This window comes from Delphinapterus leucas, chromosome 5 (assembly GCF_059928025.1).
Source record: "Delphinapterus leucas isolate spDelLeu-1000000601 "Yukka" chromosome 5, BTC_Dleu_Yukka2, whole genome shotgun sequence".
NCBI lineage: Eukaryota > Metazoa > Chordata > Mammalia > Artiodactyla > Monodontidae > Delphinapterus > Delphinapterus leucas.
Window position 1 is genome coordinate 58,711,605 of NC_143133.1, and position 25,606 is coordinate 58,737,210.

The window sequence follows — 25,606 nt, forward strand, 5'->3', positions numbered from 1 at the left end:
ATCAGCTATCCATTTTACACGTGGCATGCACATACATCAATCCCAATCTTCCAATTCATCCCCCTCCCCATATTCACATGTCTGCTCTCTACGTCTGTGTCTCTATTCCTGCCCTGCAAATATGTTCATCTGTACCATTTTTCTAGATTCCACATATATGCATTAATATATGATATTTGTTTTTCTCTTTCTGACTTACTTCACTCTGTATGACTGTCTCTAGGTCCATCCACATCTCTACGAATGACCCAATTTTGTTCCTTTTATGGCTGAGTAATATTCCATTGTATATATGTGCCACATCTTCTTTATCCATTCATCTGCCTATGGACACTTAGGTTGCTTACATGTCCTGGCTATTGTAAATAGTGCTGCAATGAACATTGTGGTACATGACTCTTTTTGAATTATGGTTTTCTCAGGGTATATGCCCAGTAGTGGGATTGCTGGGTTGTATGGTAGTTCTATTTTTAATTTTTTAAGGAAACTCCATACTGTTTTCCATAGTGGCTATATCAATTTACATTCCCACAAACAGTGCAAGAGTGTTCCCTTTTCTCCACACCCTCTCCAGCACTTAAATGTTTATAGATTTTCTGATGATGGCCATTCTGACTGGTGTCAGGTGGTGCCCCATTGTAGTTTTGTTTTGCATTTCTCTAATGATTAGTGATGTTGAGCATCTTTTCATGTGTTTGTTGGCCATCTGTATGCCTTCTTTGGAGAAATGTCTATTTAGGTCTTCTGCCCATTTTTTCATTGGGTTTTTTTTTTTTTTTTTTTTGATATTGAGCTGCGTGAGTTGTTTGTATATTTTGGAGATTAAACCTTTGTCTGTTGCTTTGTTTGGAAATATTTTCTCCCATTCGTCTTGTTTATGGTTTTCTTTGCTCTGCAAAAGCATTTAAGTTTAATTAGGTCCCATTTAATTTTGTTTTCGTTTTCATTACTCTAGGAGGTGGGTCAAAAAAGATCTTGCTGTGATTTATGTCAAAGAGTGTTCTTCCTGTGTTTTCCTCTAAGAGTTTTATAGTGTCCACTCTTACATTTATGTCTTTAATGCATTTTGAATTTATTTTTGTGTATGATGTTAGGGAGTGTTCTAACTTCATTCTTTTACATGTAGCTGTCCAGTTTTCCCAGGACCACTTATTGAAGAGACTGTCTTTTCTCCATTGTATACTCTTGCCTCCTTTGTCATAGATTATGTGACCATAGGTGTATGTGTTAATCTCTGGGCTTTCTATTTTGTTCCATTGATCTATATTTCTGTTTTTGCACCAGTACAATACTGTCTTGATTACTGTAGCTTTGTAGTATAGTCTGAAGTCCAGGAGCCTGATTCCTCCAGCTCTGTTTTTCTTTCTCAAGACTGCTTTGGCTATTTGTGGTCTTTTGTGTTTCCATACAAATTGTAAATTTTTTTGTTCTAATTCTGTGAAAAATGCCATTGGTAATTTGATAGGGATTGCATTGAATCTGTAGATTGCTTTGGGTAGTATAGCCATTTTGGCAATATTGATTCTTCCAATCCAAGAACATGGTATATCTCTCCATCTGTTTGTGTTATCTTTGATTCATCAGTGTCTTATAGTTTTCTGAATACAGGTCTTTTACCTCCTTAGGTAGGTTTATTACTAAGTATTTTATTAATTGACTTTTCATATATAATTCATTACTAAAATTATCCATCAAGAAATGTCAGGGCTTCCCTGGTGGTGCAGTGGTTGAGAGTCTGCCTGCCGATGCAGGGGACACGGGTTCGTGCCCCGGTCCGGGAAGATCCCACATGCCACAGAGCGGCTAGGCCCGTGAGCCATGGCCACTGAGCCTGCGCGTCCAAAGCCTGTGCTCCACAACGGGAGAGGCCCGCATACCGCAAAAAAAAAAAAAAAAAAAGAAATGTCATCAGGTATTTTCATTAGGTATTATGTTAGACTGTGGGTAACTTGCCTGTAGATATTTATTAGCCTTCTCCTCACTTTACAGATGTGGAAAAAAAGGAAACCAATGTATGAATTACCTTATTCAAGGTCATGCAGTGAGCAAAACATCAAAGCAGAAGCTAGAATTTGTCAATTTCACTAACTATAGCATGATATAAAGCTGTCATAATTATAAGGATCCATTTCATTAGAAGACACTGCTCTAGGCTCTAAGGAGGTATAGATGAATGCTATCTCAGACATACAGGTCAATTTGCCTGAAAAACAGACAGAATCTAGGATATGGAAAGATCACCAAAAAGTCCTTATACACATCCCGTGTTACTGATGTATATTCTGTGAATTTCCTTTCACTCTATACAATTTTTCTCTTAAACATTAAAAAAAAAGTTCTATTTTCAATATGCTGATATATATTGAGGAAAAGATATAGCTTTACAATACTTGTGCCAACTTAAAAAATGCACAATGTGAGAGTTGTGAGTTAAGTTTTATTTGAGGCAAAATGAGGATTATAGCTCGGGAGACAGCATTTCAGATAGCTCTGAGAAACTGCTCCAAAGAGGTAGGGGGGAAGGTCAGTATATCTGTGATTTTGGTGAAGGGGTAGTACATACAATCAAGCACATATTTTTTCCAGAAAGTTTCTGCTAGTTTCATGATGGTTACTGCTACTCATGAGGAGCTAATGTCACCATGAAGGATGTTAGTGCTTTTCTAGATATGAGAAGATACAAGAATTGGGCTCATAAAATCATCTCCTGAAAATATCTAACTCTCTGAAGACCTGTTCTGCCAGTTTTTTCCAGAGAATAGAGTACCTCTTTCCTGCTCTCCACCCTGAACTCCTTTCAGGGGATGTTGAAAGCCAGGAATTGCAGCAGCTCATGATTTAATGCTTTTAGAGGTAGATGGCAAGTACCATTGTCAAGTGCCAATTTGTAGTTGACACTTGGAATATTTATTTGAGGTCTTCTCATTGACTACTTTGAAATTTTAAATGAAGTATATTTAACCAGGTCATTTTAATTTTTACGTCAGTTTGAATTCATTTGTGTGTCTTAATGTATATTTTTTTTCCTGCATACAAAAAATAAGAGGAAACCTAAGGTTAGAAGCCACAAAATAAATTATTTCATTTTTTATCCAACTTTTTATTCATTTATACATTTATTTATTTATCAGTATTTTGGAAAATGCTCCTTGAGAACAATGGCAAAAAAATGCCTTTTTATTTAAGACTGGGAGTTCTGGTGGCAGTTCTGGCCTAGTCACAGCTTGTGAAGCAAAATTTCTGGACAGGACTAGCCTTCTGCATGCTATTATAGAGAGCAAAATTATCCTTCCCCTGGCACAGTTTGCAAGAGGCAGCTCTTAGAAAGTAAACTGTCTCTTCATGCTATTGAAATGAAGCACACTGATCTCATGCAAAGAACAGTGCAGCTGGTACCATGTGAGGAAGACAGTCAGATCCTTTCTGATGGAAAAATGAAGTCAGACCAAGCTTGCCTCCTTTCTTTTACAAAATGTAATTATGTAAACCACAAAGCTCCATTATAGACAATGTTTATAATTAGTACTATTTTCCCTTTAATTTTAAATAAAACATGCTAGTTGTGTCATGCCAACATATTTTCTACAGATGCTATAAACAATGAACAATCAGAAATCCATTTGAGTTGTTTTTGTGGTTATTATTTCAAATTGTGAAAACTCATAATAAAAATCAGTGTAATGAACAAACACCATTATATGTTGATAAACATCATACTCTTTCAATTTCAGACAAAGCCAATGAATATTAATCAGATCTTTGGCTCGAAAATGATGACATCAAATGGGATTTCCTGTACCTATTAGATTTCCCTCATAGTTCAGTTCTTAAAAGGCCATTGAAATGATTTATTGTACTCATATCTCAAAGTTTTCAGAATGACATTAACATATTTATCATACACAGAAGGAAATAAAATATTAGCTTGGTAGCGAAATGGATTGATTTCAAGACCTTGCTTGCCGTCAAGCAAACAAGTTTATCTTATGTGATCTCATTGCATGAGGTTCTAAGTTTTATTTTACTTTTGAATTTACATAAGCTATGAATTATGGGAAGTGATGATATAATTTGTTAGGAAAAGATGTAAATTATAGAGTAAGTAGTTATATGTGTAGATTAACTTTTCAGATTCTACATAATAGCAAACATTGGTTTGATTTTAGATAGCAGTGAGTCTCTATTATCTAGACTTGGCTTTATTATTTATTGTGTAATCATGAACTAGAAATTCACTATATTTACTCCTTGGTTTTCTCATGGATGAAATGATAGGCAGTCAACAGTCTCAACAATAGCTTCGTGCTACACAATTCCATCATCTGTGCATTGGTATGGACATAAGTAACCCGACAGAGTTTGGCTATGGCTATGTCTACATTAGAATCTCACCTCCTCAACTCCAAACTTATCTAATTAATGTTATTTGTTGTGCATAATAACAGGATTTATATAAAGAGTTATGAGAGATGACTGTATAATTATAATAGAGATGTGGTTGCAATGTTAGACAAGTTTGAGGATTTAAAAAGTGACTAATATAAACTCTTGAACTCATCTAAATCCTTCTTTATATAAACCACTATAATTATTCAAATATTGGTTTATTTGGTTGTATTCAGCCAATCAAAACACTACCAAGTCAAAAGGGTCCTATTTAAAAGTTGACCAGAATTTTACATGTACTCAATGTCTCAGAATGTATCTATGTGTATAGATACAGTCAGATTTTATATAATCCATGGGTTGCCAGTCTATAAGTCAACCCCTTATATTCTCTTTTTTCTTTTAGTCCCTGTCTGCCTTTTGGCTATTTCACTGCTTCTTAACACTTTTACTAGCAAGTTAGCAGTGACATATAGAAGAGGTGAAAATTAAATCAATATTGCTTCTTATGTTAGCAGAACTGCTAAGAAAGGGCTTGAAAATACTGTCCAAAATGAAGTCTTTAAACATTTATGAATTACCACTATATCAACTTATCCATATCTCCCTTTACTGTAGAGAATCAAGAGCTAACTCATTTATGATAGGACTTCAATATGTTTACTTGGACAGAAGTATAACACCATACAGGTGGTTTTCAGCTGCCACTTCATCAAATATTATATGAATAATAATGTCTATATATCAAATACTTACTCTGTAGTATAGTTTCCTATGTGCTTTACATTGACCAATTTAATTCATCTTAACTTTTCCATAATATGTTTCGACATCCTGCATTTCCTCTAACTCCGTGTTCTTTCTTAATCTTTTGTTTAATAAAAATGACTGTGCAATGCAATGGGTTAAATCAGAGGAGGCTGCTCCCTGCTGAGGATAACTGTCTACTGTCCTGCAAGCAAATGGTGACACACCAGCTAGGAAGCTATAGGAAGTGATCCAGAGGAGAGAGACATCATGCTTTCTTCTCTTCAGTATTTCCCTTATTCTGCCCACCTCATGACTTGCTTTTATTTCACCAAAATACTCATATACAAATTGATTCTTAGAAATCCAACCAAGATCTTTTATTAGAAAAGCCTAGAAAAGGCTAACTCCTTGTTTGGAATCAGGACGAGAGCCTTATTCTGCCCCAAAGCCAGGCTAGCTACATAATTTGCAGGGCCCAGAGTAAAAGAAAAATGCTAAGAAAGTCAATATTTTTTTTTCATGGCCTACTGCCACAGTGCACTGTGGATGGATGATCCCCAAGAATCTCAATCAGACATGACAGTCCCTACACCCAGGCTCCCAGCAGGGGCAAAGGGTGATGATAGAATACAGGACTCTCCCTGCTCCAGTGCAGTGATGCAGCCCAGTTGCAGCCCTGGGCAGGACAGCTACAGATGCAAAGCAGGTGTGGGGAGGAGTCTGAGTGGGGCATAGGGTGTAAGAATATCAGAAGTTTATGGAGAAGTACCCACCCTGGGGAGGTTAAGGACAGTAGGAAGCAGAGTTACATGAGCCAAGACTCTAAGCACCCGGTGCAAGCTCCATTGTCTCATCAACCTTCACTTACAAAACATAAATTGGAAGATAAAATTATTAAGACTTTCAACATGATGAAAACAGAACATTAAATCCCAAGGCCATTCTGAATGTGGGGACCTGTTACTACACATAATAAATCTGCCTAAGACAATACTAAGATGAAGAAAGTTTAAATAATTAATCAAAGACCATATATTTGATAAGAGTCAGAGTCTATATTTTTGGCTTTAAAACCCATATCTTTCTACTCTGTTACTCTGATTATCTGACATAAAACTTAATGTGGTACTTATTATACCAGTATTCTCCATTATCATAAGATTTTTGTTTAATGTATGCTTTCTTCCAGAAGGGGCATGATAGAAACTGTTTATTTCCATTAGTATAGAATATGAGTGATAACTCTTTTGATTTAATCAGCACCTTTCATTAGGTTAGGAAAAACAAAGGAACTTCTTACAGAGACAAAGGATGCATATCTCAGAAAAGAAATGGGTTTCAAAAATGGATTGAAGCTGGGCATAGGGAACCGATGAATTTTCTCTCTTACTCCGTTCCTTTCTGCATGTCTTCTTTTTGAGTATTTCTATATGAGTCTTTCTATTGCTTCTTTTCCAAAGTTACAGATGGAATTTGTTCAATACATACTTCCTGAGTTTTGATATCACTGGTCCTGTCACCCAAGAGAGAATGACATACTATTTTTTTTTTCTCAATTCTAAATCCTCAAGAGAGGGATTGGTTGACATATTCTAGGTCATAATTACCCCACCCCTATGCTTTAAGAGCAGCTATTCAGGAATATTAATATATTAAGGAAAGGACTTCATGGAGCTGCCCAGTAACTATATGTGTGAAGAGAACAGTTCCTAGAAATGAGAGGCTGACAGGCAAGCCATAGGTTCCACTCTGGATGGGGCAAGGCTCCATGGCATAAGATCTTATTAAATTTATTATGATATTTTGTGGTAGCATCACTCATTCCTCAAATCCAAATATATTTTTGAAACATCACAATAAATTTGCTCTATTTCTCAATTTTATACAAGAATCTGGATGACTTTAACTAAGCTTCACATCAGACCCTATTTATACAAAAAGCAAAATTTCTGTCATTTTTCATTTGTGGTGTATTTGTGACCTGACAGGCCTCCCATCCCTCTTGATGATATGCTTTATTGAAAGAGTAAAAATGCTAGAAGGTGAAATACAATGCAGACCATCCCATAGCTGTCAATGACATTTTAGTTCCTGCTGGGATTTCCAGTTTGTCAGAAATTGCCAGAGTTCGAGAGAACTATTTAAACTATGTGTATAGCCTGCATACCAACTGGGGCCACTGGGTACACAAGAAACCTCTAAGAGCAGTGTCAAATGTTTCATGTGAAACAATACCTACTGCCAGAATGTTACTGCTGTCTAAGGAAAGCTACATTAAAGGAATTATGCTCCTGAGGTCTATATGAAAAACACAGCCTCTGTGAACCTGAATTTCATCTGCTTATATAAAATTTCAGATTACACACTTCTCTAATATATGTTCTCAGGCTTTGCAATAAAAGCTGGGTGCTTTGTGATGGAATTTTGAAGCATAGTACTGATCTTTTTGACAGAAGCGATGTGTCTTCAAAGTTTTATTTCATGCTTTTATATTTTGTAGCTTCAGTGAGTACATTCTACATCATGTCACCTTCTCCATTTATAAATTTTCCTGAAAGTCAAAACTTTCATTACTTTTGTGCAATATTTGCATGCATGATCTTGATTTGGGAGAATACTTTGTTTCTTTATAAAAAGATTTAGAGCACCATTAGTCCTTATTTATTTACTCATAATCCTTTGTTAAGTTATCACATCCTTTTGGAAACAAGACAAAATCTATCAGGCCAGTAAAATGCACTGAGGCCACAAAACTTTATTAACATTACCAAATCATGCTGAGAAAATATCCAGAATTTTAGATCCAGTGGAAGGAATTTCCATGATACCACACTCTTATCTCTACTTTATAACAGCTAAGCAGTATTTTTTCAATGTAAAATTTTTAAGTCTGCATTGGTTAAACAAATTTTAATAAATTTTAAAGGTAAGCCACCTGTAAAGATATAGTGATTGAAAGGTAAACAGTGAAAACAACCCATGACTTGTTTTTTCGATAATCTTGGGTTCAAATTCCAGTTCTTAAACTTCCTAATTATCTGCTGTTGAATAAGTTACTGGTCTCTATATTTTTTCATCAGTCAAGTGGGGGAAGGCTGATTACATCTGCCCTGTGTAAAGATCAAATAGGAGATTATCTGAGTACTGCTGTTCAGCTTCTCCACACTCTTATGCACACAGATTGTATGCAGATACCTTCTTTTCTGACTTGTTGAAGTCCATCTTGTACCAGTTGTGAAATACTTTGAATATATATAAATGCCTATAGCCACAAGCTTGGATACATCAGATACTCAACACAGTCTAAACATGGTGCCTAAACACAGCACTAATTATTTTGTTCTATACATGTAGAAAGAATCTTTGAGGTAAATCCCTCATCAAGAAAGAATGACAGAGGGCTTCCCTGATGGCGCAGTGGTTGAGAGTCCGCCTGCTGAAGCAGGGGACACGGGTTCGTGCCCTGGTCTGGGAAGATCCCACATGCCATGGAGCGGCTGGGCCTGTGAGCCATGGCCGCTGAGCCTGCGCATCCAGAGCCTGTGCTCCGCAACGGGAGAGGCCACAACAGTGAGAGGCCCGGGTACCACAAAAAAAAAAAAAAAAAGAAAGAAAGAAAGAAAGAATGACATGCATCAAGACACAGGGTATTAATAAATAATTCTTGCATTAATTTATATATTACTAGTGATTTGTCACATAGTGTTATTCACTGAATATATTTATTCTGTCAGGCATCATTTCAGACATATGCCTGGGCATTGGTTGTGATGATTACCTGTGAAACATTCACAAAATTTTCATTGTGAAAATTACAAACAGTCATTGTGAGGTGAAGCCACTCAAACTACTATCTCTGTATTTGTCTGAGTCCCATTATGTACTAACTTAAAACAAAATGAAGGAAAAGTATAATTGTTTTGCCTTCCATTAGTTGGAAAGATTGTAGAAAAACAGTATTTAGTTTAAAACTACTGACTCTGAAATTGATTAGTTCTTAATCATGGATAAATAATAAATTATTTAAAACCTGTTGAGCCCTTATTACACATCAAGCCCTGTTAATTATTGTATTATGTACTGCACATGTAATTTTTAATTTAATTTTCAAACAATCTATGACATAGATAAATTTAATTGTCTCAATTCACATATAAGAAAACTGTTTTGAAAATATACCATACTTGGCCAGGGTTTTATGATTATAAGAGAGGAAAAGAGATTTGAATCTAGGTGTCCGTAACATGAAAAACCACACTATTTTCTGCTTTGTGTTACTATCTCTGTGTGTAGTACATATAGTATTGCTTTTTAATATTAAACTTAATTTAAAAATAGTAAGTAAATTGAGGATATCTTTTATTTGTTGAAAAAATGGCAAATTATTGCCTCGTATCAATTTCTCAAATTCTGAAAAACGCTTTGTAGACATTCTAGTAAAAATGTAAATTTATGCTATTTTCTCCTCTTCCTCTGAGACTACAATGAGTGCAGAAATATATAAGCTGAAAACAATAAATAAGGAGAAAACTGACACCATCAGAAGACAGGCGATATTATCAGATTTCTTTTAGTGGGAAAGTAAGTGAAAAGCTTTTGGTAATGGACTTAGGAAATTTCATCTCTATTAAAATCAACTCAGCTACCTTTCCAGTTGTGAGGCCAAAATCCTTATTATCTTCTAGTCTTCTCTTTATCTCACACCATATGTCCAATATCTCATCAAATCCTAACTTTAAATATATCCCAAATTCCAGTGTTTCTTCTCACTTCCCTCACTAGGAAGCCACCATCAAACAAGCGGCTATCTTCTCTTGGTGAGGTGATTGCAATCACCTCCAAGCTGATCTCCCAGATTCTACCACCCTTGCTCCCTGGAGTCGGCCTATTCACAACACAGCAATCTGTATAATCCTGTTAAATGTTTGGCACATCATGGCATTTCTCTGTTCAAACCCTCCAGTGACTTCTTCTTTCTCTCAAAGTAAAAGGCAGTATACCTTGCAGTGTCCTGGGACACACTTCAGGTAGGAAATATTCAAACCTCAAGGTCAAAGAGAAAATCTGAACGCCTCTCAGCAATGGAAAACAACTAACAAACAAAGCAATGATGATTAAATCAGGTTTGCATCTATTTCCTATTAACAATTGATATTATAAAATATGAATATAAGCAGTAAAAGAATAAAAAATTGGAAATGTTTAAAAAGAGGGGAGGGCTTCCCTGGTGGCGCAGTGGTTGAGAGTCTGCCTGCCAATGCAGGGGACACAGGTTCGTGCCCCGGTCTGGGAGGATCCCACATGCCGCGGAGCGGCTGGGCCCGTGAGCCATGGCCGTTGGGCCTGCGCATTGTCTGGAGCCTGTGCTCCACAACGGGAGAGGCAACAACAGTGAGAGGCCCAGGTACCACCCAAAAAAAAATAAATAAATAAGGGAAAACTTGGGAAAGAAAATGAGAATCTACATTTAAAGCATACTACTTTGGCTATTAATTTACTGTAATTTTTGGCAAAACATTTACATTCTATGGATTTTAGTTTCATTGAGTTTTGATGATTCTATCCTTTCTATGATTCTGGGTTTTTTTTTTTTTTCATTTTTCCTATATGACTGCTTTGTTCAATATGTAGAAAATTATTTCTGGTTTGATAGTTCTTACATTATCCATTGAAAATAAGTCATAAAATTACAATATTATTACAGAATTAAAGTCCCAAATTTCCAAATTTTTTTCAGAGAAGCATTATATGTACTGGTTACCATTGTTACTTCTTAACTTTCTTATCAACTCTGAGGTTTTTCTTCTCATTTTGACCTAATCTTTGGAGTATCTGTTCATCTCTTTTTCCCCCAGAATATAATCCAGCTGCTAATAAATGCTTTCTGGACATTTCTGATCTAAATAGTCCATCAATATTTCTGCCTTAATGTGTTTAAAACTAGACTTACTCTCTTTCTACCCCAAGCTAGGGTCTTTTCCTGTTGTTGCACCTTCTGTCAAAAACATCACTATTTTCTGAGTATTCAAAACCTCTATGGTTACTTTTTTGACTTTTTATTTTCCTTCTTTCCTAGCAGAGTTATTTCTTTATCTGGTGTGTATTTACTGTGGGCTTAGCATTCCACTGGTGTAAAAGATATGGAAACTAGATATGCTCACTAGAAATTCTCTATTTTTTGTAGATCAATATGCAAATAATTACAATACAATAAATTGAGTACTGAATAAACAATAAATCAATTTGCAATAAAGCAGTATGTGATTATAAAAGAAGTAAGGATTGTCTTTGTCCCTATGAGAATATCATATAATCTCATTTAATCTCTCATGTCACCATCAGAGTAGACTTTTTGCAATATAGTTCTTAGATCAAGTAGATCTGCCATTAAAACTTTAGGGATTCACTTTGCCAAGAAAATCAAAGAAAACTATGTAGTGAATATTCAAGACATCTATGGTCTGGATCTTTTTTCCAAGCCTCATTTCACACTATTTCCCCAGTAAAAATCATACATGTGATTTATTAAAATATTTGCCTTTCTCTAATCCTCATACTTTTTCCTTATCCATGCATTTTCTCACTCTATTTTATTAACTATCAGTAGCTTTATCTTTCAAGGAGCTACTAAGACCAACCAATTCCTGAAGTTTTCCCTGCTTATAATAATAAGAAATCATCTATTCCTTCTCTTAACTTGTATAATGGTTTATATGCATCATTCCTAATGTGCTTATCACATCACTCTTTGGCATATTTTATTACATATCCCTTCTGTCCTACAAAATAATATACCTCTTGTGAGTAGGTGTCATTCCCTACTTCTTCTTAAATACATATTTGTACTTAAAGACTTTTGATCAAAATCCCCTTTATAAGCTTAAGACACAACACTAACCGTGATTTCATTATTCTTCCTCACATTGTGGATAAAAAGTGGAAAAACAAACTGTGAATTTTAACTATTTCTCTCAATTAAATGAAATCACAAGCTGGGTGCAGCCTTCTGAAAGAAAAGATAAATTTCACCTTATTGCAACAACTGAAACATATAATGCTTATAAAGGGAAATGTTTTAACAAATATTGTATTCCTCTGCTGTTTCTTTCACTTATTGAAAAGAGAGGAACCTGCTCATTGACCCTGCTTTACTCAATGAGACAGTGGGATTACAGTTGGGCCTCACCATGGCCAGTCATTTCTGCCATGAAAAGTGGGCAATACACTTTCCCCCAACTCAATGCCCAAAACGTAGACAAAACCTTCAGGTTCGTTCCTGCCTATTATTTGCACAACTATTCCTGCCAGATAGTTCTGCTGTGGAAAGAACTGAATATGTTTCCCAAGGAGAGGTTGGAGCCACATAAGTAAGGAGTAAACCTGAATGTAATTTAAATATTATTTGAGATAGCTTAAAAGGGGGCAGTAGAATAATACCTTGATACTACTAAGTCTTTCATTGTCATTTTTTTCTAATTTAATAGAATCAAAATTAAGCCTGTATCAGTGATGGAACTCACATCTGATTTTTTTCAATTACCCAATCCAAGCACCAGCATAGCACTTTGTATGTCAAGGACACATAGTTATTGCTGATGACAATTAATTTGATAAATTAAAAATGAAAATTTTAACTGGTTTTTATTTCCATATTCATTTCTTCTGCTTATCATATTTAGATTGATAAAAATTATTGTGTTTATGCAAAAGACGATGCTGATTTCTATCATTCTTCTTTAATTCGTTGTAATGATTTTTTAAATCAAGAACAACAGAATATTTTAGTCACAGAATTTTTTTAAAAATGTGGGACATGTATACACTGAAGTTAAGAGGTCTTAAGAAAGAAAAAGGAAATCAAGAATTGATTTTGTTGTTTTGTTCAAAGTCTAACAGAGTATATGACCCTGACGCATACACGCTCTTTCTCTCTTTGTCCCTCTCTTTGTAACATATATGTCTGTGTGTGTCTGTAGATGTATATGTGTATGTGTATTAGGTGGAAACATAGAAAGTGACCCTGAGAAAAGCAAGAAAGAAAGACACAGGGACCCAGATGAAATAGTACAAAATATACGTTAGAAATGAAGAGAACTTTTGGTGGACCCTGAAGAAAAGTCTAAGTTACATAAAAGCTGCTTTGGTCACACCTTGAATGCATACTTGGGTAGTAGTCTTCAGAGGCTCTCATCACTTGTTTGGTCTGCTTTTGAAATGCTAATAATATCTTTAGAGTCCTCCATCCATTTGGAACCTGAAGGACATTAAAGCATTCATTTTCAAACTTCACAGTTGGTTTTTAGATAAAAGTTTATTCTCTATAGAATCAAGGAGTTTTTGTACAAGTTGGCAATGGGACAGATATTTTTTAATCTTCTTTGGCCACGTATATGTTGGTCGATTTGCCACCTGTGCCAGTTCCTTTGAAATGAAAATTTGCCTGATTGTCTCATTTTATTAAAGATTAGGGCGGTCTCATTCCTTTTTTTTTTAAATTTTTTAATTTTATTTATTTTTTTATATAGCAGGTTCTTATTATTTTATACATATTAGTGTATATATGTCAATCCCAATCTCGGTCTCATTCTATAATGCTTGAAAGCTACATTGAAACTAGTATTAATTTCATTATTATGAGCTATTTTTCCAAATCAAGTACAAGTATTTTCATCTCATGTGGATAATGGACAACATGATCTAAGGATAACTGTGTAAATTAAAACCCTGCAAGATTAAGTCTGTTTTACTATAAAATAAACCATAACCATTGCTTGTAGTTCTTTAAGAGCCTTATTTAATCTTCTAGACTATAAGTAAAATGTCCACAACAATCTTGGAGAGGTATGTGTGCTTTTGTACATACTCACACAATATGGGGCTTTATTTTCTTAAATACACTGCTCTATCTAAGTGTAAGAGAAATTCATTTCTTTCCTGTAGTGCATTCATTCATTCATTCATTGAAATAGCACATACTTATTTGAAGTAAACTAAGGAAAATGGAGAGGACATGATACTAATATCTCAAAATCTAGCAAGGAAGAAATTTGAGGAAAAGTAAGTAATCATAAGACAATGTAGTGTTTCCAGCATACTGTTGTGCCATGACCTTCCTGGAGAACAGAGAGAAAAAAATTAATGACTTTGATGGTATGAATCTGGGAAGATATCATAGAAAATTTAGTAGTCAAAATAGACTATGAGAGATAGGAAGGATTTCACCTGTAAGAGATACGAGAAAAAAAGTAGCCAGAAAAATTATTTCAGTAAGTAAAGGACCTATATTTTCCATTGGAAAATTACCTTTCTCCATTTTGTATTTTGTCTAGCAATTCATAGAAGTGTGGTAATCCCTCAGCACTAGAAAGTATAGGAATATGACCCAGGCCAGGTCAACCTAAATCTGTTTCCCTGCAACTTGAATACTAATCATAACAACTCAAGGTATCCTGAAAATAATTCTCTGATAAGAACTTACATTAGCTTGTGCTAACTGGATTCCCAGAAAACCTCTGGTTTTTATTGTTTATGCAGCCAGATTCTATTTAACTATGATTCAGTGAGATACTCAACGTTTTTCTTTCTCACTCAGATATAAAGAAGAAATAAATGAAAATATTTTTTAAAAGTAAAGAAAAAACTAACATCAGAAATAAATATTTCCTTCAAAAAATGAATCAGCAGGCTGGATAGAGCTGAGGAAATCATCAGTGAATTTGAAGATAGGTAAATAGAAATTATTGAAACTGAAAAAGAGAAAAAAATATTGATAATGTATATAAGATGTGAATAAACATCAAATGGTATAAACATATATGTAATTTAAAGTCTCTGATTGAGAAAACAGGGTAGAAGAAATATTTAGAGAGAGAAATGCCAGTGATTTTCAAAAATTAATGAAATTCAATAGACAACATAACCAGGAATCTCAGCAAACACAAACAGGATTAAAAAAAACCCAGGTAAACAGAAAACAACCATTCAAAAAATTAAAATGTCTAGACACATCATATTCATACAGCTGAAAAGAGAAACTTTTTAAAACATCCAAATAGGGAGACAGGGAATTGTATACTAAAGAACAAAAATCAGAACTATAGCATATTTCTTATCAGAAACTATACAGGATGGAAGATAATGGAACCACATCTTTCTGTTTTGAAAGAAAAAATATTTAATCCCAGAATTCTTTACCTGGTGAAAATATTTTTTCATAAATGAAAGTAAAATGAAGACGTTACTCAGAGAATCAAACCTGATAGAATCTATTGCCAACAGATACGCACTACAAGAAATGTTAAAGTTCTTCAGAAAGAACAGTATGATACCAGATGAAAATTTATATCTACATAAATAAAGAACATAAGAAATAGTAAAAATAAGGTTAAGTATAAAAGTCATTTTTTTCTGTTGTCTAATGCAAAAAAAACTAAAGATGTGCTACGTCGGTTATGTGTACAAAAGTAAAATGAATGACATTGATAACAAAGAATGGATAGAACAACATGAAAATATATAAGGTCTTCCACTATATGTTAAATGGCTATATGAAGGTAGACTGTGATAAACAAAAATGGGGAAGAAAAAATGCAACTGTAAAAAACAACTAATATGTGAACAATAAACAAGAGGAAATTAAAGACATAAAACCATTAACATTAGCACTCAAAAATTACTTATATGTAAATCAAACAAAACGTGTAAGATATATATGAGGAAAATTATAAAACTCTGATGAAAGACATAAAAGAAGAAGTAAGTAAATGGAGAGATATTCCATATTCATGGATAGGAAGACTCATTATTGTCAAGTTGTCATTTCTTCCCAAGTCAATCTATAATTTGAATTCAATCCCAATCAAACTCCCTGAAAATTATGTTCTGGATATCCACAAACAGATTCTCAGTTTATATGGAGAGGCAAAAGGCCCAGAATAGCTAATGTAATATTGAAAGAGAAGAACAAAGTAGGAGGACTGACTCTACCCAACTTTATGAAAGCTACAGTATAAAGCTACAGTAATCAAGACAGCATCTTATTCACGGAATAATAGACAAATATAATAAAGTGTCAGAAGTGTCAGAAAAATAACATTTTTTTCCTTTTCTCTCACCTCCCTCTGGCTAGAGCTTTCAGCAGTTCTACAGATATGAGTTTTCTCTTATCTCCAAATTACACACAAATATTTTTTTAAGAGCTGAATGTGTTATGTACATGATTGTGGATAATGGTTATCTTTTGATGTGGGATGTGAAAAGCCAAACATTTCTAGGACTAAGGATAGTTAGAAGACAGATACTTGTGACTCCCTATCAAGGGGTGGACCTGCTGATCCATATTCTCAGCAAAGGACCATATGGGCATATACCTACTTGTTTTCAGGGGAAGAAACAGTCTTTGGCAGGAGTTGGTGACCAGTATAGGTCAAAAATAACAAGATTAGGGCTTCCCTGGTGGCGCAGTGGCTGAGCGTCCGCCTGCCGATGCAGGGGACACGGGTTCGTGCCCCGGTCCGGGAAGATCCCACATGCCACAGAGCGGCTGGGCCCGTGAGCCATGGCCACTGAGCCTGCATGTCCGGAGCCTGTGCTCCGCAACGGGAGAGACCACAACAGTGAGAGGCCCGCATACCACAAAAACAAACAAACAAACATGGAAAAAACCCAAAGCTATGGCAAACATATTCCAGCATGTCCATAAGGAACCAAGAGTCAGTAAATTAAGATTATAATCTTCATTAAGAGTTTATCATCTTAGTGCATCTATCAAAGTTGTGGTTAGTCAGATATATTATCAGTTGCTGCTAATCTATGAAATGTACCCAAAAGGTAAAATAATGCTGACTTGCTCTAGCTATTTGCCAGTCTTAATTGACCTTTCCAGTCATTTCAATATTACTTCATTTTGAATACTGTTATATAACTAAGTCAAAGATGGTCTCTGTATATTGCCCCTATATTATTTATTTCTTTACTGCAGGCTGAGATCTATCAGTAAAAAGACTTGCTGGTGTCAAATTCAAATTTTTACATGTCAAAAAGAGGTTGCTTAAAATATTGTCAGTTTTTGTCTTTATCATACTATTATTGCATTATAGGCATTTCTTTTACATTTTATTACATTATATTGTAATTTATTTCTTTATATTTGTTTTCTATACTAGATCATGGCCTATGGAGGAGCCATGTCTGAGCAATTTGATTTTCTAATACCTTGTATAATTCATATTGCATAGTAGACTATAAATAATGAATATGTGAACATGAAACATCATTATATTTAATGATATGTATGTCGATATAAATATGGATGTATTATAGATATGTGTGTGTGTTGTGTGTACTAAGGATAAGCCCAGACATTACAATTTTCTTTACATAGTATCAGTCCTAACATATGTGGGCTTGTCATTGAAATGCTGACATGTCACACTCATGTGAGTCATTTATCTTTTCTAGGATAAATCTCCTTCATTATAAACTTTTAAAACTAGGTTTTGGTTAAGTATAGTGTGGAAGCTAAATCTGTGTATCTGTGTAGAAAGAAAACCAGATGACATATTTCATACATAATTGAAAATATTAAGATAACAATGGATTTTTATGCTATTTTTAAATTTTTTAAATATGACTTCAGATTGTACTCAAAGTTCATGTATGCCAAAAATAACAGATTATATACAATCTAAGCTAACTGATGGTTTCAGTGTGTCTTCTACACTAAAAAATGGTATGAGACTTTTGAAAAACTTCTATAGCATGTGAAGGGGGATAATGTTGGGCATAAGTTGGAGTAGCTGAGTCTTTTCCTAGTGCACTGTTCACTATATGCTACACAGTTGGCTTCAAATCAGTTTTGAATTACATATGAACAGGTAACATCATAATATGTATTATTACAGTAGTACTGATTGACACCTAGCTATCAGAAAATTAGCTAGAGTTTCCCTGACCAAGTAGACATAAAGCTTAAAAGCTGAGAATTGACTAACAATTTCATTCACATAGAATGTGGGAGCTATTAGAAGCATCTCATTATTTAGGGAACATAGTGTTGGATTGCACTAAACTCATTTAGTTAAGTATTATGTGGAAAGAGATGTAAGCATAAATCTTGTATATCTTAAAAATTTTTGTTTTCACTTCATTGACCTTCCTCCAGTAGCCATCCTGGCACTGACAATGAGAAAGAGTGATAAGAGAAACTCAGGAACCTTAGCACTAACATCTTTGAGCTGGTGTATCTGCTCAGCATTCCAACTTCGAAATTTCTTGTCATATGATAGAAAAATAAAGCACTCTGTGTATATTTTGACCACTATTACATGGGTTTATTATAACATGTGAAAATAAAATTCCTAACAGAGATAGTGTATGTATGAGTGTGTGAGTTATATGTGATATGTTACATGTATATAGTAGACATGTTTATAGATGACTATAAGAGTATGAAAAATGCCAAAGAATGTATTTTCAATTGGTGATACAGATTGCGTTGCGATGGTGCAGGCATGATATCAGTTGGAAAGAACTTCATAGATGAAATGACATATGATGCACATCTTTAAGAAGGTTATAGCCAAGTAGTAGTAGAAGAGAAGGGTAAGTAAATGTTAGCAAGCACATTGAGCAGTGAATCAGATGGCAAGGATGTCAGATCAATTTTCTAGTGGTTAAAAGAAATAGAAAATCAACGGAACAGGACATCAGGTTGCTACCATGTATATACTGAAACAGAACTGAAAAATTGTGTAAAGATAAAGTTTACTATTTTCAAAAGCTTCCTTCAAATATTTTCATGTTGTTCAACATTTCTATATAAAACCCAAAGGAGAATGTCATGCTCCTGTGGCTTTACAAGCCCATTTCCCACCTCCCCATCCCCAGGATAAATCCCTGAAACATGCCATTGGAATTTTAACTAAGTCTAAATGAGACAATACTTTGTTTAATGAAATGTTATTCTAACTTGAAAGGAAGAGATAAAGAAAAAAACAAGGGAAGAAAGAAGGAAGGAAGATAAGGAAGAAAGGAAGGAAAGAAGGAAGATAGAATAAAGGAAGGAAGGATGTGAAGTTGTAATTTGGCTGAAAACACTTAACAATACTTTGAAGAGTGAATGCTCAATTTTGCCTTAATAAATTCATCTACTGCACAACTCCCATTCCAGTGCAGTCCTACCAATTTAAAGTTATAAAGGCCAAGAATACTGTTAAATGCATTGACTTTGATCTTTATTTACAATTCTATGAATAGCCTCTAAAATTGACTAGTAAATAGGGATAAAGTTGCCTCCTACAGGAAAGTGCACAGAGAAAATGGAAAACCAATAGAAAACTGAAAACGACTTTGATAACATCTCAGTCACTCTGCAGGGTTACTTAGCCTCAGAACATTTGCTAATTCATATAAATTATCTTTGAAATATTCCAACCATTGAAATAAAATGAAAATAGCTACTAACTTTATTTACATGGCATGACTTGAGTTTCTTTTAGCATGCCAAATAACGACAGAAAAAACTCTATCTGATAGCAAAAACTCTTATTAGAATCTTAATCTCTGCATTCAGCTCTGGGTGGATTTGCATATTTGTATACAAAGTCATTTATGAGTAAAATTTCAAATATGTGAGATGTTAATTCTATGAATTCTGTTAGGTCACTAGGTTGGACACTAGTAATGCATATAGGTGTATTGAGTTGAGAAATAATGCAGAGTATACACATTGTACTGCATGGGCATTTTCTACCTTCGTTTTTGAAGAGGAAAAAATACTTAAGTTGTGTTTGGAAATGATATCATTCAGTGCACGTCACGCAGTTTGTTCTACTTATGTATGCATCACATTTGTTCTTTGGTGAGTTACTAATGTTTTGATGAGTATTGCATAATTGTGTAATTGTCATGTTAAATCTAAAAAATATCTTTAAAACCAGTAGGCTTCCTTTTTTATCATAACTGCCCAACAGTGTGAGCAGTTTGGACTGTTTTCAATGACTAATGCCTTTAGCACACTGTGAAATGCTATGCATCCCATGTGTCTTCTCCACTACTCCCCAGACTGAAGAGTTCCTGAAGAGGTTTATTAAATATTAGGTAGCTGAGTCTTTGGATGGTGCACAATTCTTCTTGCACATCTTAGACAGCATTTTACTTTATTTTTCACTTGGAAACTCATTTTAATGTTGATGGTAAGAGAAGAATCATTCAATTCTTCAGAATTTAATTGTTGGCCATCTTGATCTAAGATATTTAGTGAACACATAGATAATAAGAGTTCAACTATACAAGGTACCTATGTGACATATCTCATAGATATGCAGGGAGTTAATGTTATATAATAGAAAGGACAGTGAACTATGACTCAGGAAGCCCTGTGGCTAATTAAAACCTGTTTTTAAACTAGCAGAGCCTTTCTATATCTGCAAATAGTTACTGTAATGCTGGCTATAGTTCACAGATTTACTATAAAGAATATTTTAAATAATATATGCAAAGATTTTGGAAATTTTAAAGGGGCTTTCATAAATTCCACCAATCATCTTTATTAATGTTTTCATTGCAATTCATACTCTTTAAATTTCCAGACAATAGCTTGAGGCCATTATTTCTCTCTGATAGCCTTCCATGTGTTTTAGTATTATGAAAAATCTTAAATATTAATAGTCAATTGATGAATGTGTTTTATGCTAAGTATTGAGATTTAGGGATATCTAAATCAGCATAGTAAGCCTCTGGAAATCCTTTTTGACTGTAGACTCTTGTTACTATTGTTAGCAAAAATCAAACTGTATCTGCAGTGTGGTCCATGAACTAAAATGTTGTTGTGATTTACCATTATTTTTATGAATCCAAGACAATCACATGCAACCATATGCATAAATTGTACAGAGAAATTGAAATTCTGTTATTAACTTAAGGCAACAAACCTGAGTTACTTCCCTCTTGAGGGAGAAAATAATTGAGTGACTTAATTCAAGTCATATAGTTATTGATCACATGGTATGTAATGCACTCTGCTGTATAATTGCAAGCTTCTAAGTCCTATGAGGACCACTGTGCTAAAGTGTTTGTATGAAAGTACCTCCTGTTTCAGATTTATTCTTATCATCTTTTCTCTTTTTTTAATTTCACAATGTAGCTTTATTTCAGTATTCTCATTTAAAAAAAAATTCTAATCTCAGGTCAAGAACTTTGAAAGGGTCTGAGATTTTGACTATTTCTAACTAATAAGTTAGCTGCAGATGCTGACAAAATATGCAAAACTTCTGCGTATGGAGATGAAAACTTTATTGCACACAGTACCACAGGTTGCATGAATATCATCATTGCCTTGGTTCCATGGTTCCCATTGCTGTACAGGTCCCATGAATATAAAAAAGAGGTTCCCAGTTGATACTGCTCATGCAGTGGTTTTGCTTCATAATTGATTAACTCCAAGTTCAGGGGATCTGAATCCTTTCTAATGGGCTGCTTCCCTGCCCTTTGACTCAAAGGGACACACTATTTCTATCTTCCAAGGCTGTTTGCTCTACATATATCCTTGAAAAGATAGAAAAAGGGCAATAAGTATCTCTGCTCACAGATATGCAAACATATGAGAGACCATGAAGAGGGTCTCCCAAGATATTATAACATTTATTATGAAACAATAAGCATAATAATATCTGAATTTGAGCTATGTTTCTGTTTGGATGTGCTAATATATGTACTGCTATAATAAGCAACACATGAATTATCATTTAAATTACTGTGTCCAAAGTGTGTTTGCAGGGGGCTTCCATCTTGACACATGCTTCAATATCACCTACACAGGAAGATTGGACAGGATAACTCATTTACTGGCTCTTAATGCTTCTGCTTGGAAGTGGCTTATATTACTATTTATTTGTATGTCATGTCACAGTCACACTTAACTTTCTAGGAGGTAGGAGGCACAGTCTTATCATGTGTCTGAAAGATGACCAGCACTATTGACAAGTCTACATGTGCATGGAAAGAAGAGAGAATTCTTATATTTGTAATCAGATCTGGTGATGACCGCCAAAAACTTCCAATTTTATGCTTTAGATGATATTGTTGCTTTCATACATAGTCAACAGAAGAGGAGAAATAAAAAGCAATTCCTGTTTAGGAACAGAGAATCTCTTCTTTGAGAATGAGAAAATTCTGACTTCCTTGCATTTAGGAAGTCAGAATTTCTTTGCCCTTTGTGCCACAGGACCAAAACTGCCTGCCACAGTAATATGTAAATATTGTAAAATATCAGCTTTTCAGAATAAATACATAGTAAATATCACTCTATTATCATTCCACTGTGATAATATATTCCCATTTGCTTTCACTTTACCATTCTACTCACTCTACTACCTAAACTTCTCTCTATCCACCTTGAAGAAGTCTTTGGAAATAATATTTAAAACTGTAATACCATTCTGAGTTCCAGACCTTGACTTAAATCAATTTTCAAGAGCATTAGATAAGCAGAAATTTTGTTTTTGTTTTCATATTACAATATAATGAAATTCTTGAGCTACTTTTTCTTAAAAATATAAAGAGATAAAATACCATAAAAATGAAGAGTTGAAAAATACAGAGATCATTACTAATCTGATGAAAAGCTATTCCTCAGGCCCAACATTTTATGGAGTTGAAAAGGTTTCAAAATTGCTAAATAGCTACAGCAAAGACAGCAGAAGTTAGAACTATCTGTGACATGATGAAATGTCCTTGAGGTATTAAGTATACAAATAAAGAAAATACATCTTTGTATGTTAAATCGTAGAATTTTGCATATTAAAACTATGTCATTATTATTTTGTTTAAATTTTAGGAAAATTATTGCTTACATACTAAATAAAATCATTACACAAATTGCAGTATATTTTGCAGCAAGAAATAGTTGTTTTTTTTAAAATTGACTGTTGAATTATTAATAATAGAAACAATATTTATATATTTTAAACAAGGAAGCAATAATGGAAAATGCATTGTTAAGTTCTCATTGAGTATACCAGGGATTATAACCTTCAGAGAAAGTAGGGATAGCTATAAGCACTTTGAAATCATTAAAGGATAGCTCAACTTCTATGAAACTAAAACTAATGCTATTACTCTAAAGCAAGCATTGGTAGTCATATTGTCTATCCTGGTCCTCTTCTTACCTATCCTTTCTTCTCACTCATCCTTTCTTCTTTGTCTCATACCATTCTCAGTTCCATGCTTTTTTCCTCCCTCCCTCCCTTCCTTCCTTCCTTCTTTCCTTTTTGGATGCTTTCTTCCTCATCTGCTATGGCAGCGTTGCTATCGTATTAGTTTCTATTGCTGCTGTAAGAAACCACCATAAGCTTAGTGTCTTAAAACAACAAAAAGTAATTCTCCTATAGTTCTGGAGGTCAGAAGTGAAATGAATTTCATGGGGCTAAAATCAAAGTATTGGTAGGACTGCATTATTTCTAGAGGGTCTAGATGAGGATCTGTTTCCCTACTTTTTCCAACTTCTAGAGCTTACGCACATTCCTTGACTTGTGGCCACCAGCCAACAGTTGTATTATTCCAATCTCTGCTTCTAGTCATCACATCTCCATCTTTAATTCTAATTCTCCTGCCTCTTTATTTACTTGTACGGAGCCCTGTGATCTCATTGGACCTGCCTGAGTAATACAGAATAATCTTCTCATCTTGCTATCCTTAACGTAATCATATTTGCAAAGTCCCTTTTGCCATATCCATAGGTTCTGGGAATTAAGACATGAATATCTTTGGTTGGCCATTATTCTGCCTACCACATACAAGAAAATGTCTGTATTGGTCCTGATTCTCTAGAAAAATGGAACCAACCGTGTGTGTGTGTATGTGTGTGTGTGTGTGTTCGTGTGTGTGTGTGCAGAAATTGCTAGTATAGAAGGGGATGATAGTGGTGATAATTCTGCATGCCTATAGAACTTGATTTGAGTATACATATGGTACTTGGGGATACGCAGAAATAATCATTGAGGAAAGGCGCTATGATGGTTAATTTGATGTGTCAATTTGACTAAACCACAGTTCTCAGATATTTGGGCAATCATTACTCTAGATGCTTTTTGTGAAGGTGTTTTTGGTTGAGATTAACATTTAAATTGGTAGAATCTGAGTAAAGCAGATTACCTTCCATAATGTGAGTGGGTCTTATTGAATCAGTTGAAGGCCTTAATAGAACAAAGACTGACCTCTCTGAAAAACAAAAGAATCTGTCAACTGACTCTTTTGGGGTTGAACTGCAACTATTTCTTGGTTCTCCAGCCTGCTGAACTATCCTGCAGATTTTGGGTTCACCAAGCCTCCACAATCACATGAGCTAATTCATTAAAATAACCTCTCCCCTCCCCTTTCCACCCACAGAAGAGTGTCTGTGGATCACATGGATAAACCATTGCTTTGGAATAATACTATCTCCTGTTAGACCCTATTACTATTGATGGACCACTGACTGTCAGGTGGTCCCAAGTCATAGTGTACTGAGTACTTTCAACACTTTATATTGTGTTATCTACACAAGAGGAAACAAACCTTTATTCTGCCGCTTACAGGCATGTATCAAAGTAGTTGATATCACAATATCTTATAAAGTGTTAACTGAAAAACAGTCATTCTATTTTTTTACTTGTGTCTCTCTTCCCCTAATAGGACTCAGACAGAAGTCCATGGGTGGTTAGGCTCAAAGACAAATATGAGTGATGAACATCATGCTGTACTCAGAATTGCTTCTCTTGGCTGATAATGAAAGTTTTTTTACTAAGCCAAGCTTGACTGCCTGACTCTTCCTTTATGATGAGCTCTCTCCCAGGATGCTTCTCAGGGGATTATTACAATAGAGTTCTGGAGCAGGCTGCCAGACACAGAGACATGACTGAATCTCATATATGGACAGAGTGTTGACTAAAGCCATGACATCTCCACTCCTCTCAGCCCCTCCCAAGCTTCTGAAAACTGGTTTTGCCCTCTAAAAAAACTTTTTAAAATGTAAGTTTAACTATTTAAAAAAATATTTTTATAGAAATAAAAGAGTAATTCTAGTGCTACTTCTTGATAATAGAGGAGAGTAATTGTAGATGCAGATATGTGAAGTACATATATTTTTAAAATTGAAAAAGAAAAGTAAGTGGGCATTGGACTTCCTTGTCATCTAAAGCAGTAAGTCAGCAAGAAGAACGAAGATTTGTTAATTCAACAATTTTATAGTTTAGGAATCTCTTTTAATTTCATAGTGTTTATTATGTGGCTGTCATTTCTGATTCTCCATCATACTTAATATTAAGCTCCTAAGAAGGAAATAAAAAAGAGAAAGAGGGATGGAGACAATTGTTTAACTGCAGCCAATTTTGAGGAAAGAAAAAACTTAAAGAAGTAAAGTGAGTTGTGGTAAATCTGAGAAAGAAAAAGTCTGAATTTTATGGTCTAAGGAAGGAGAGTACATAAATGTTTT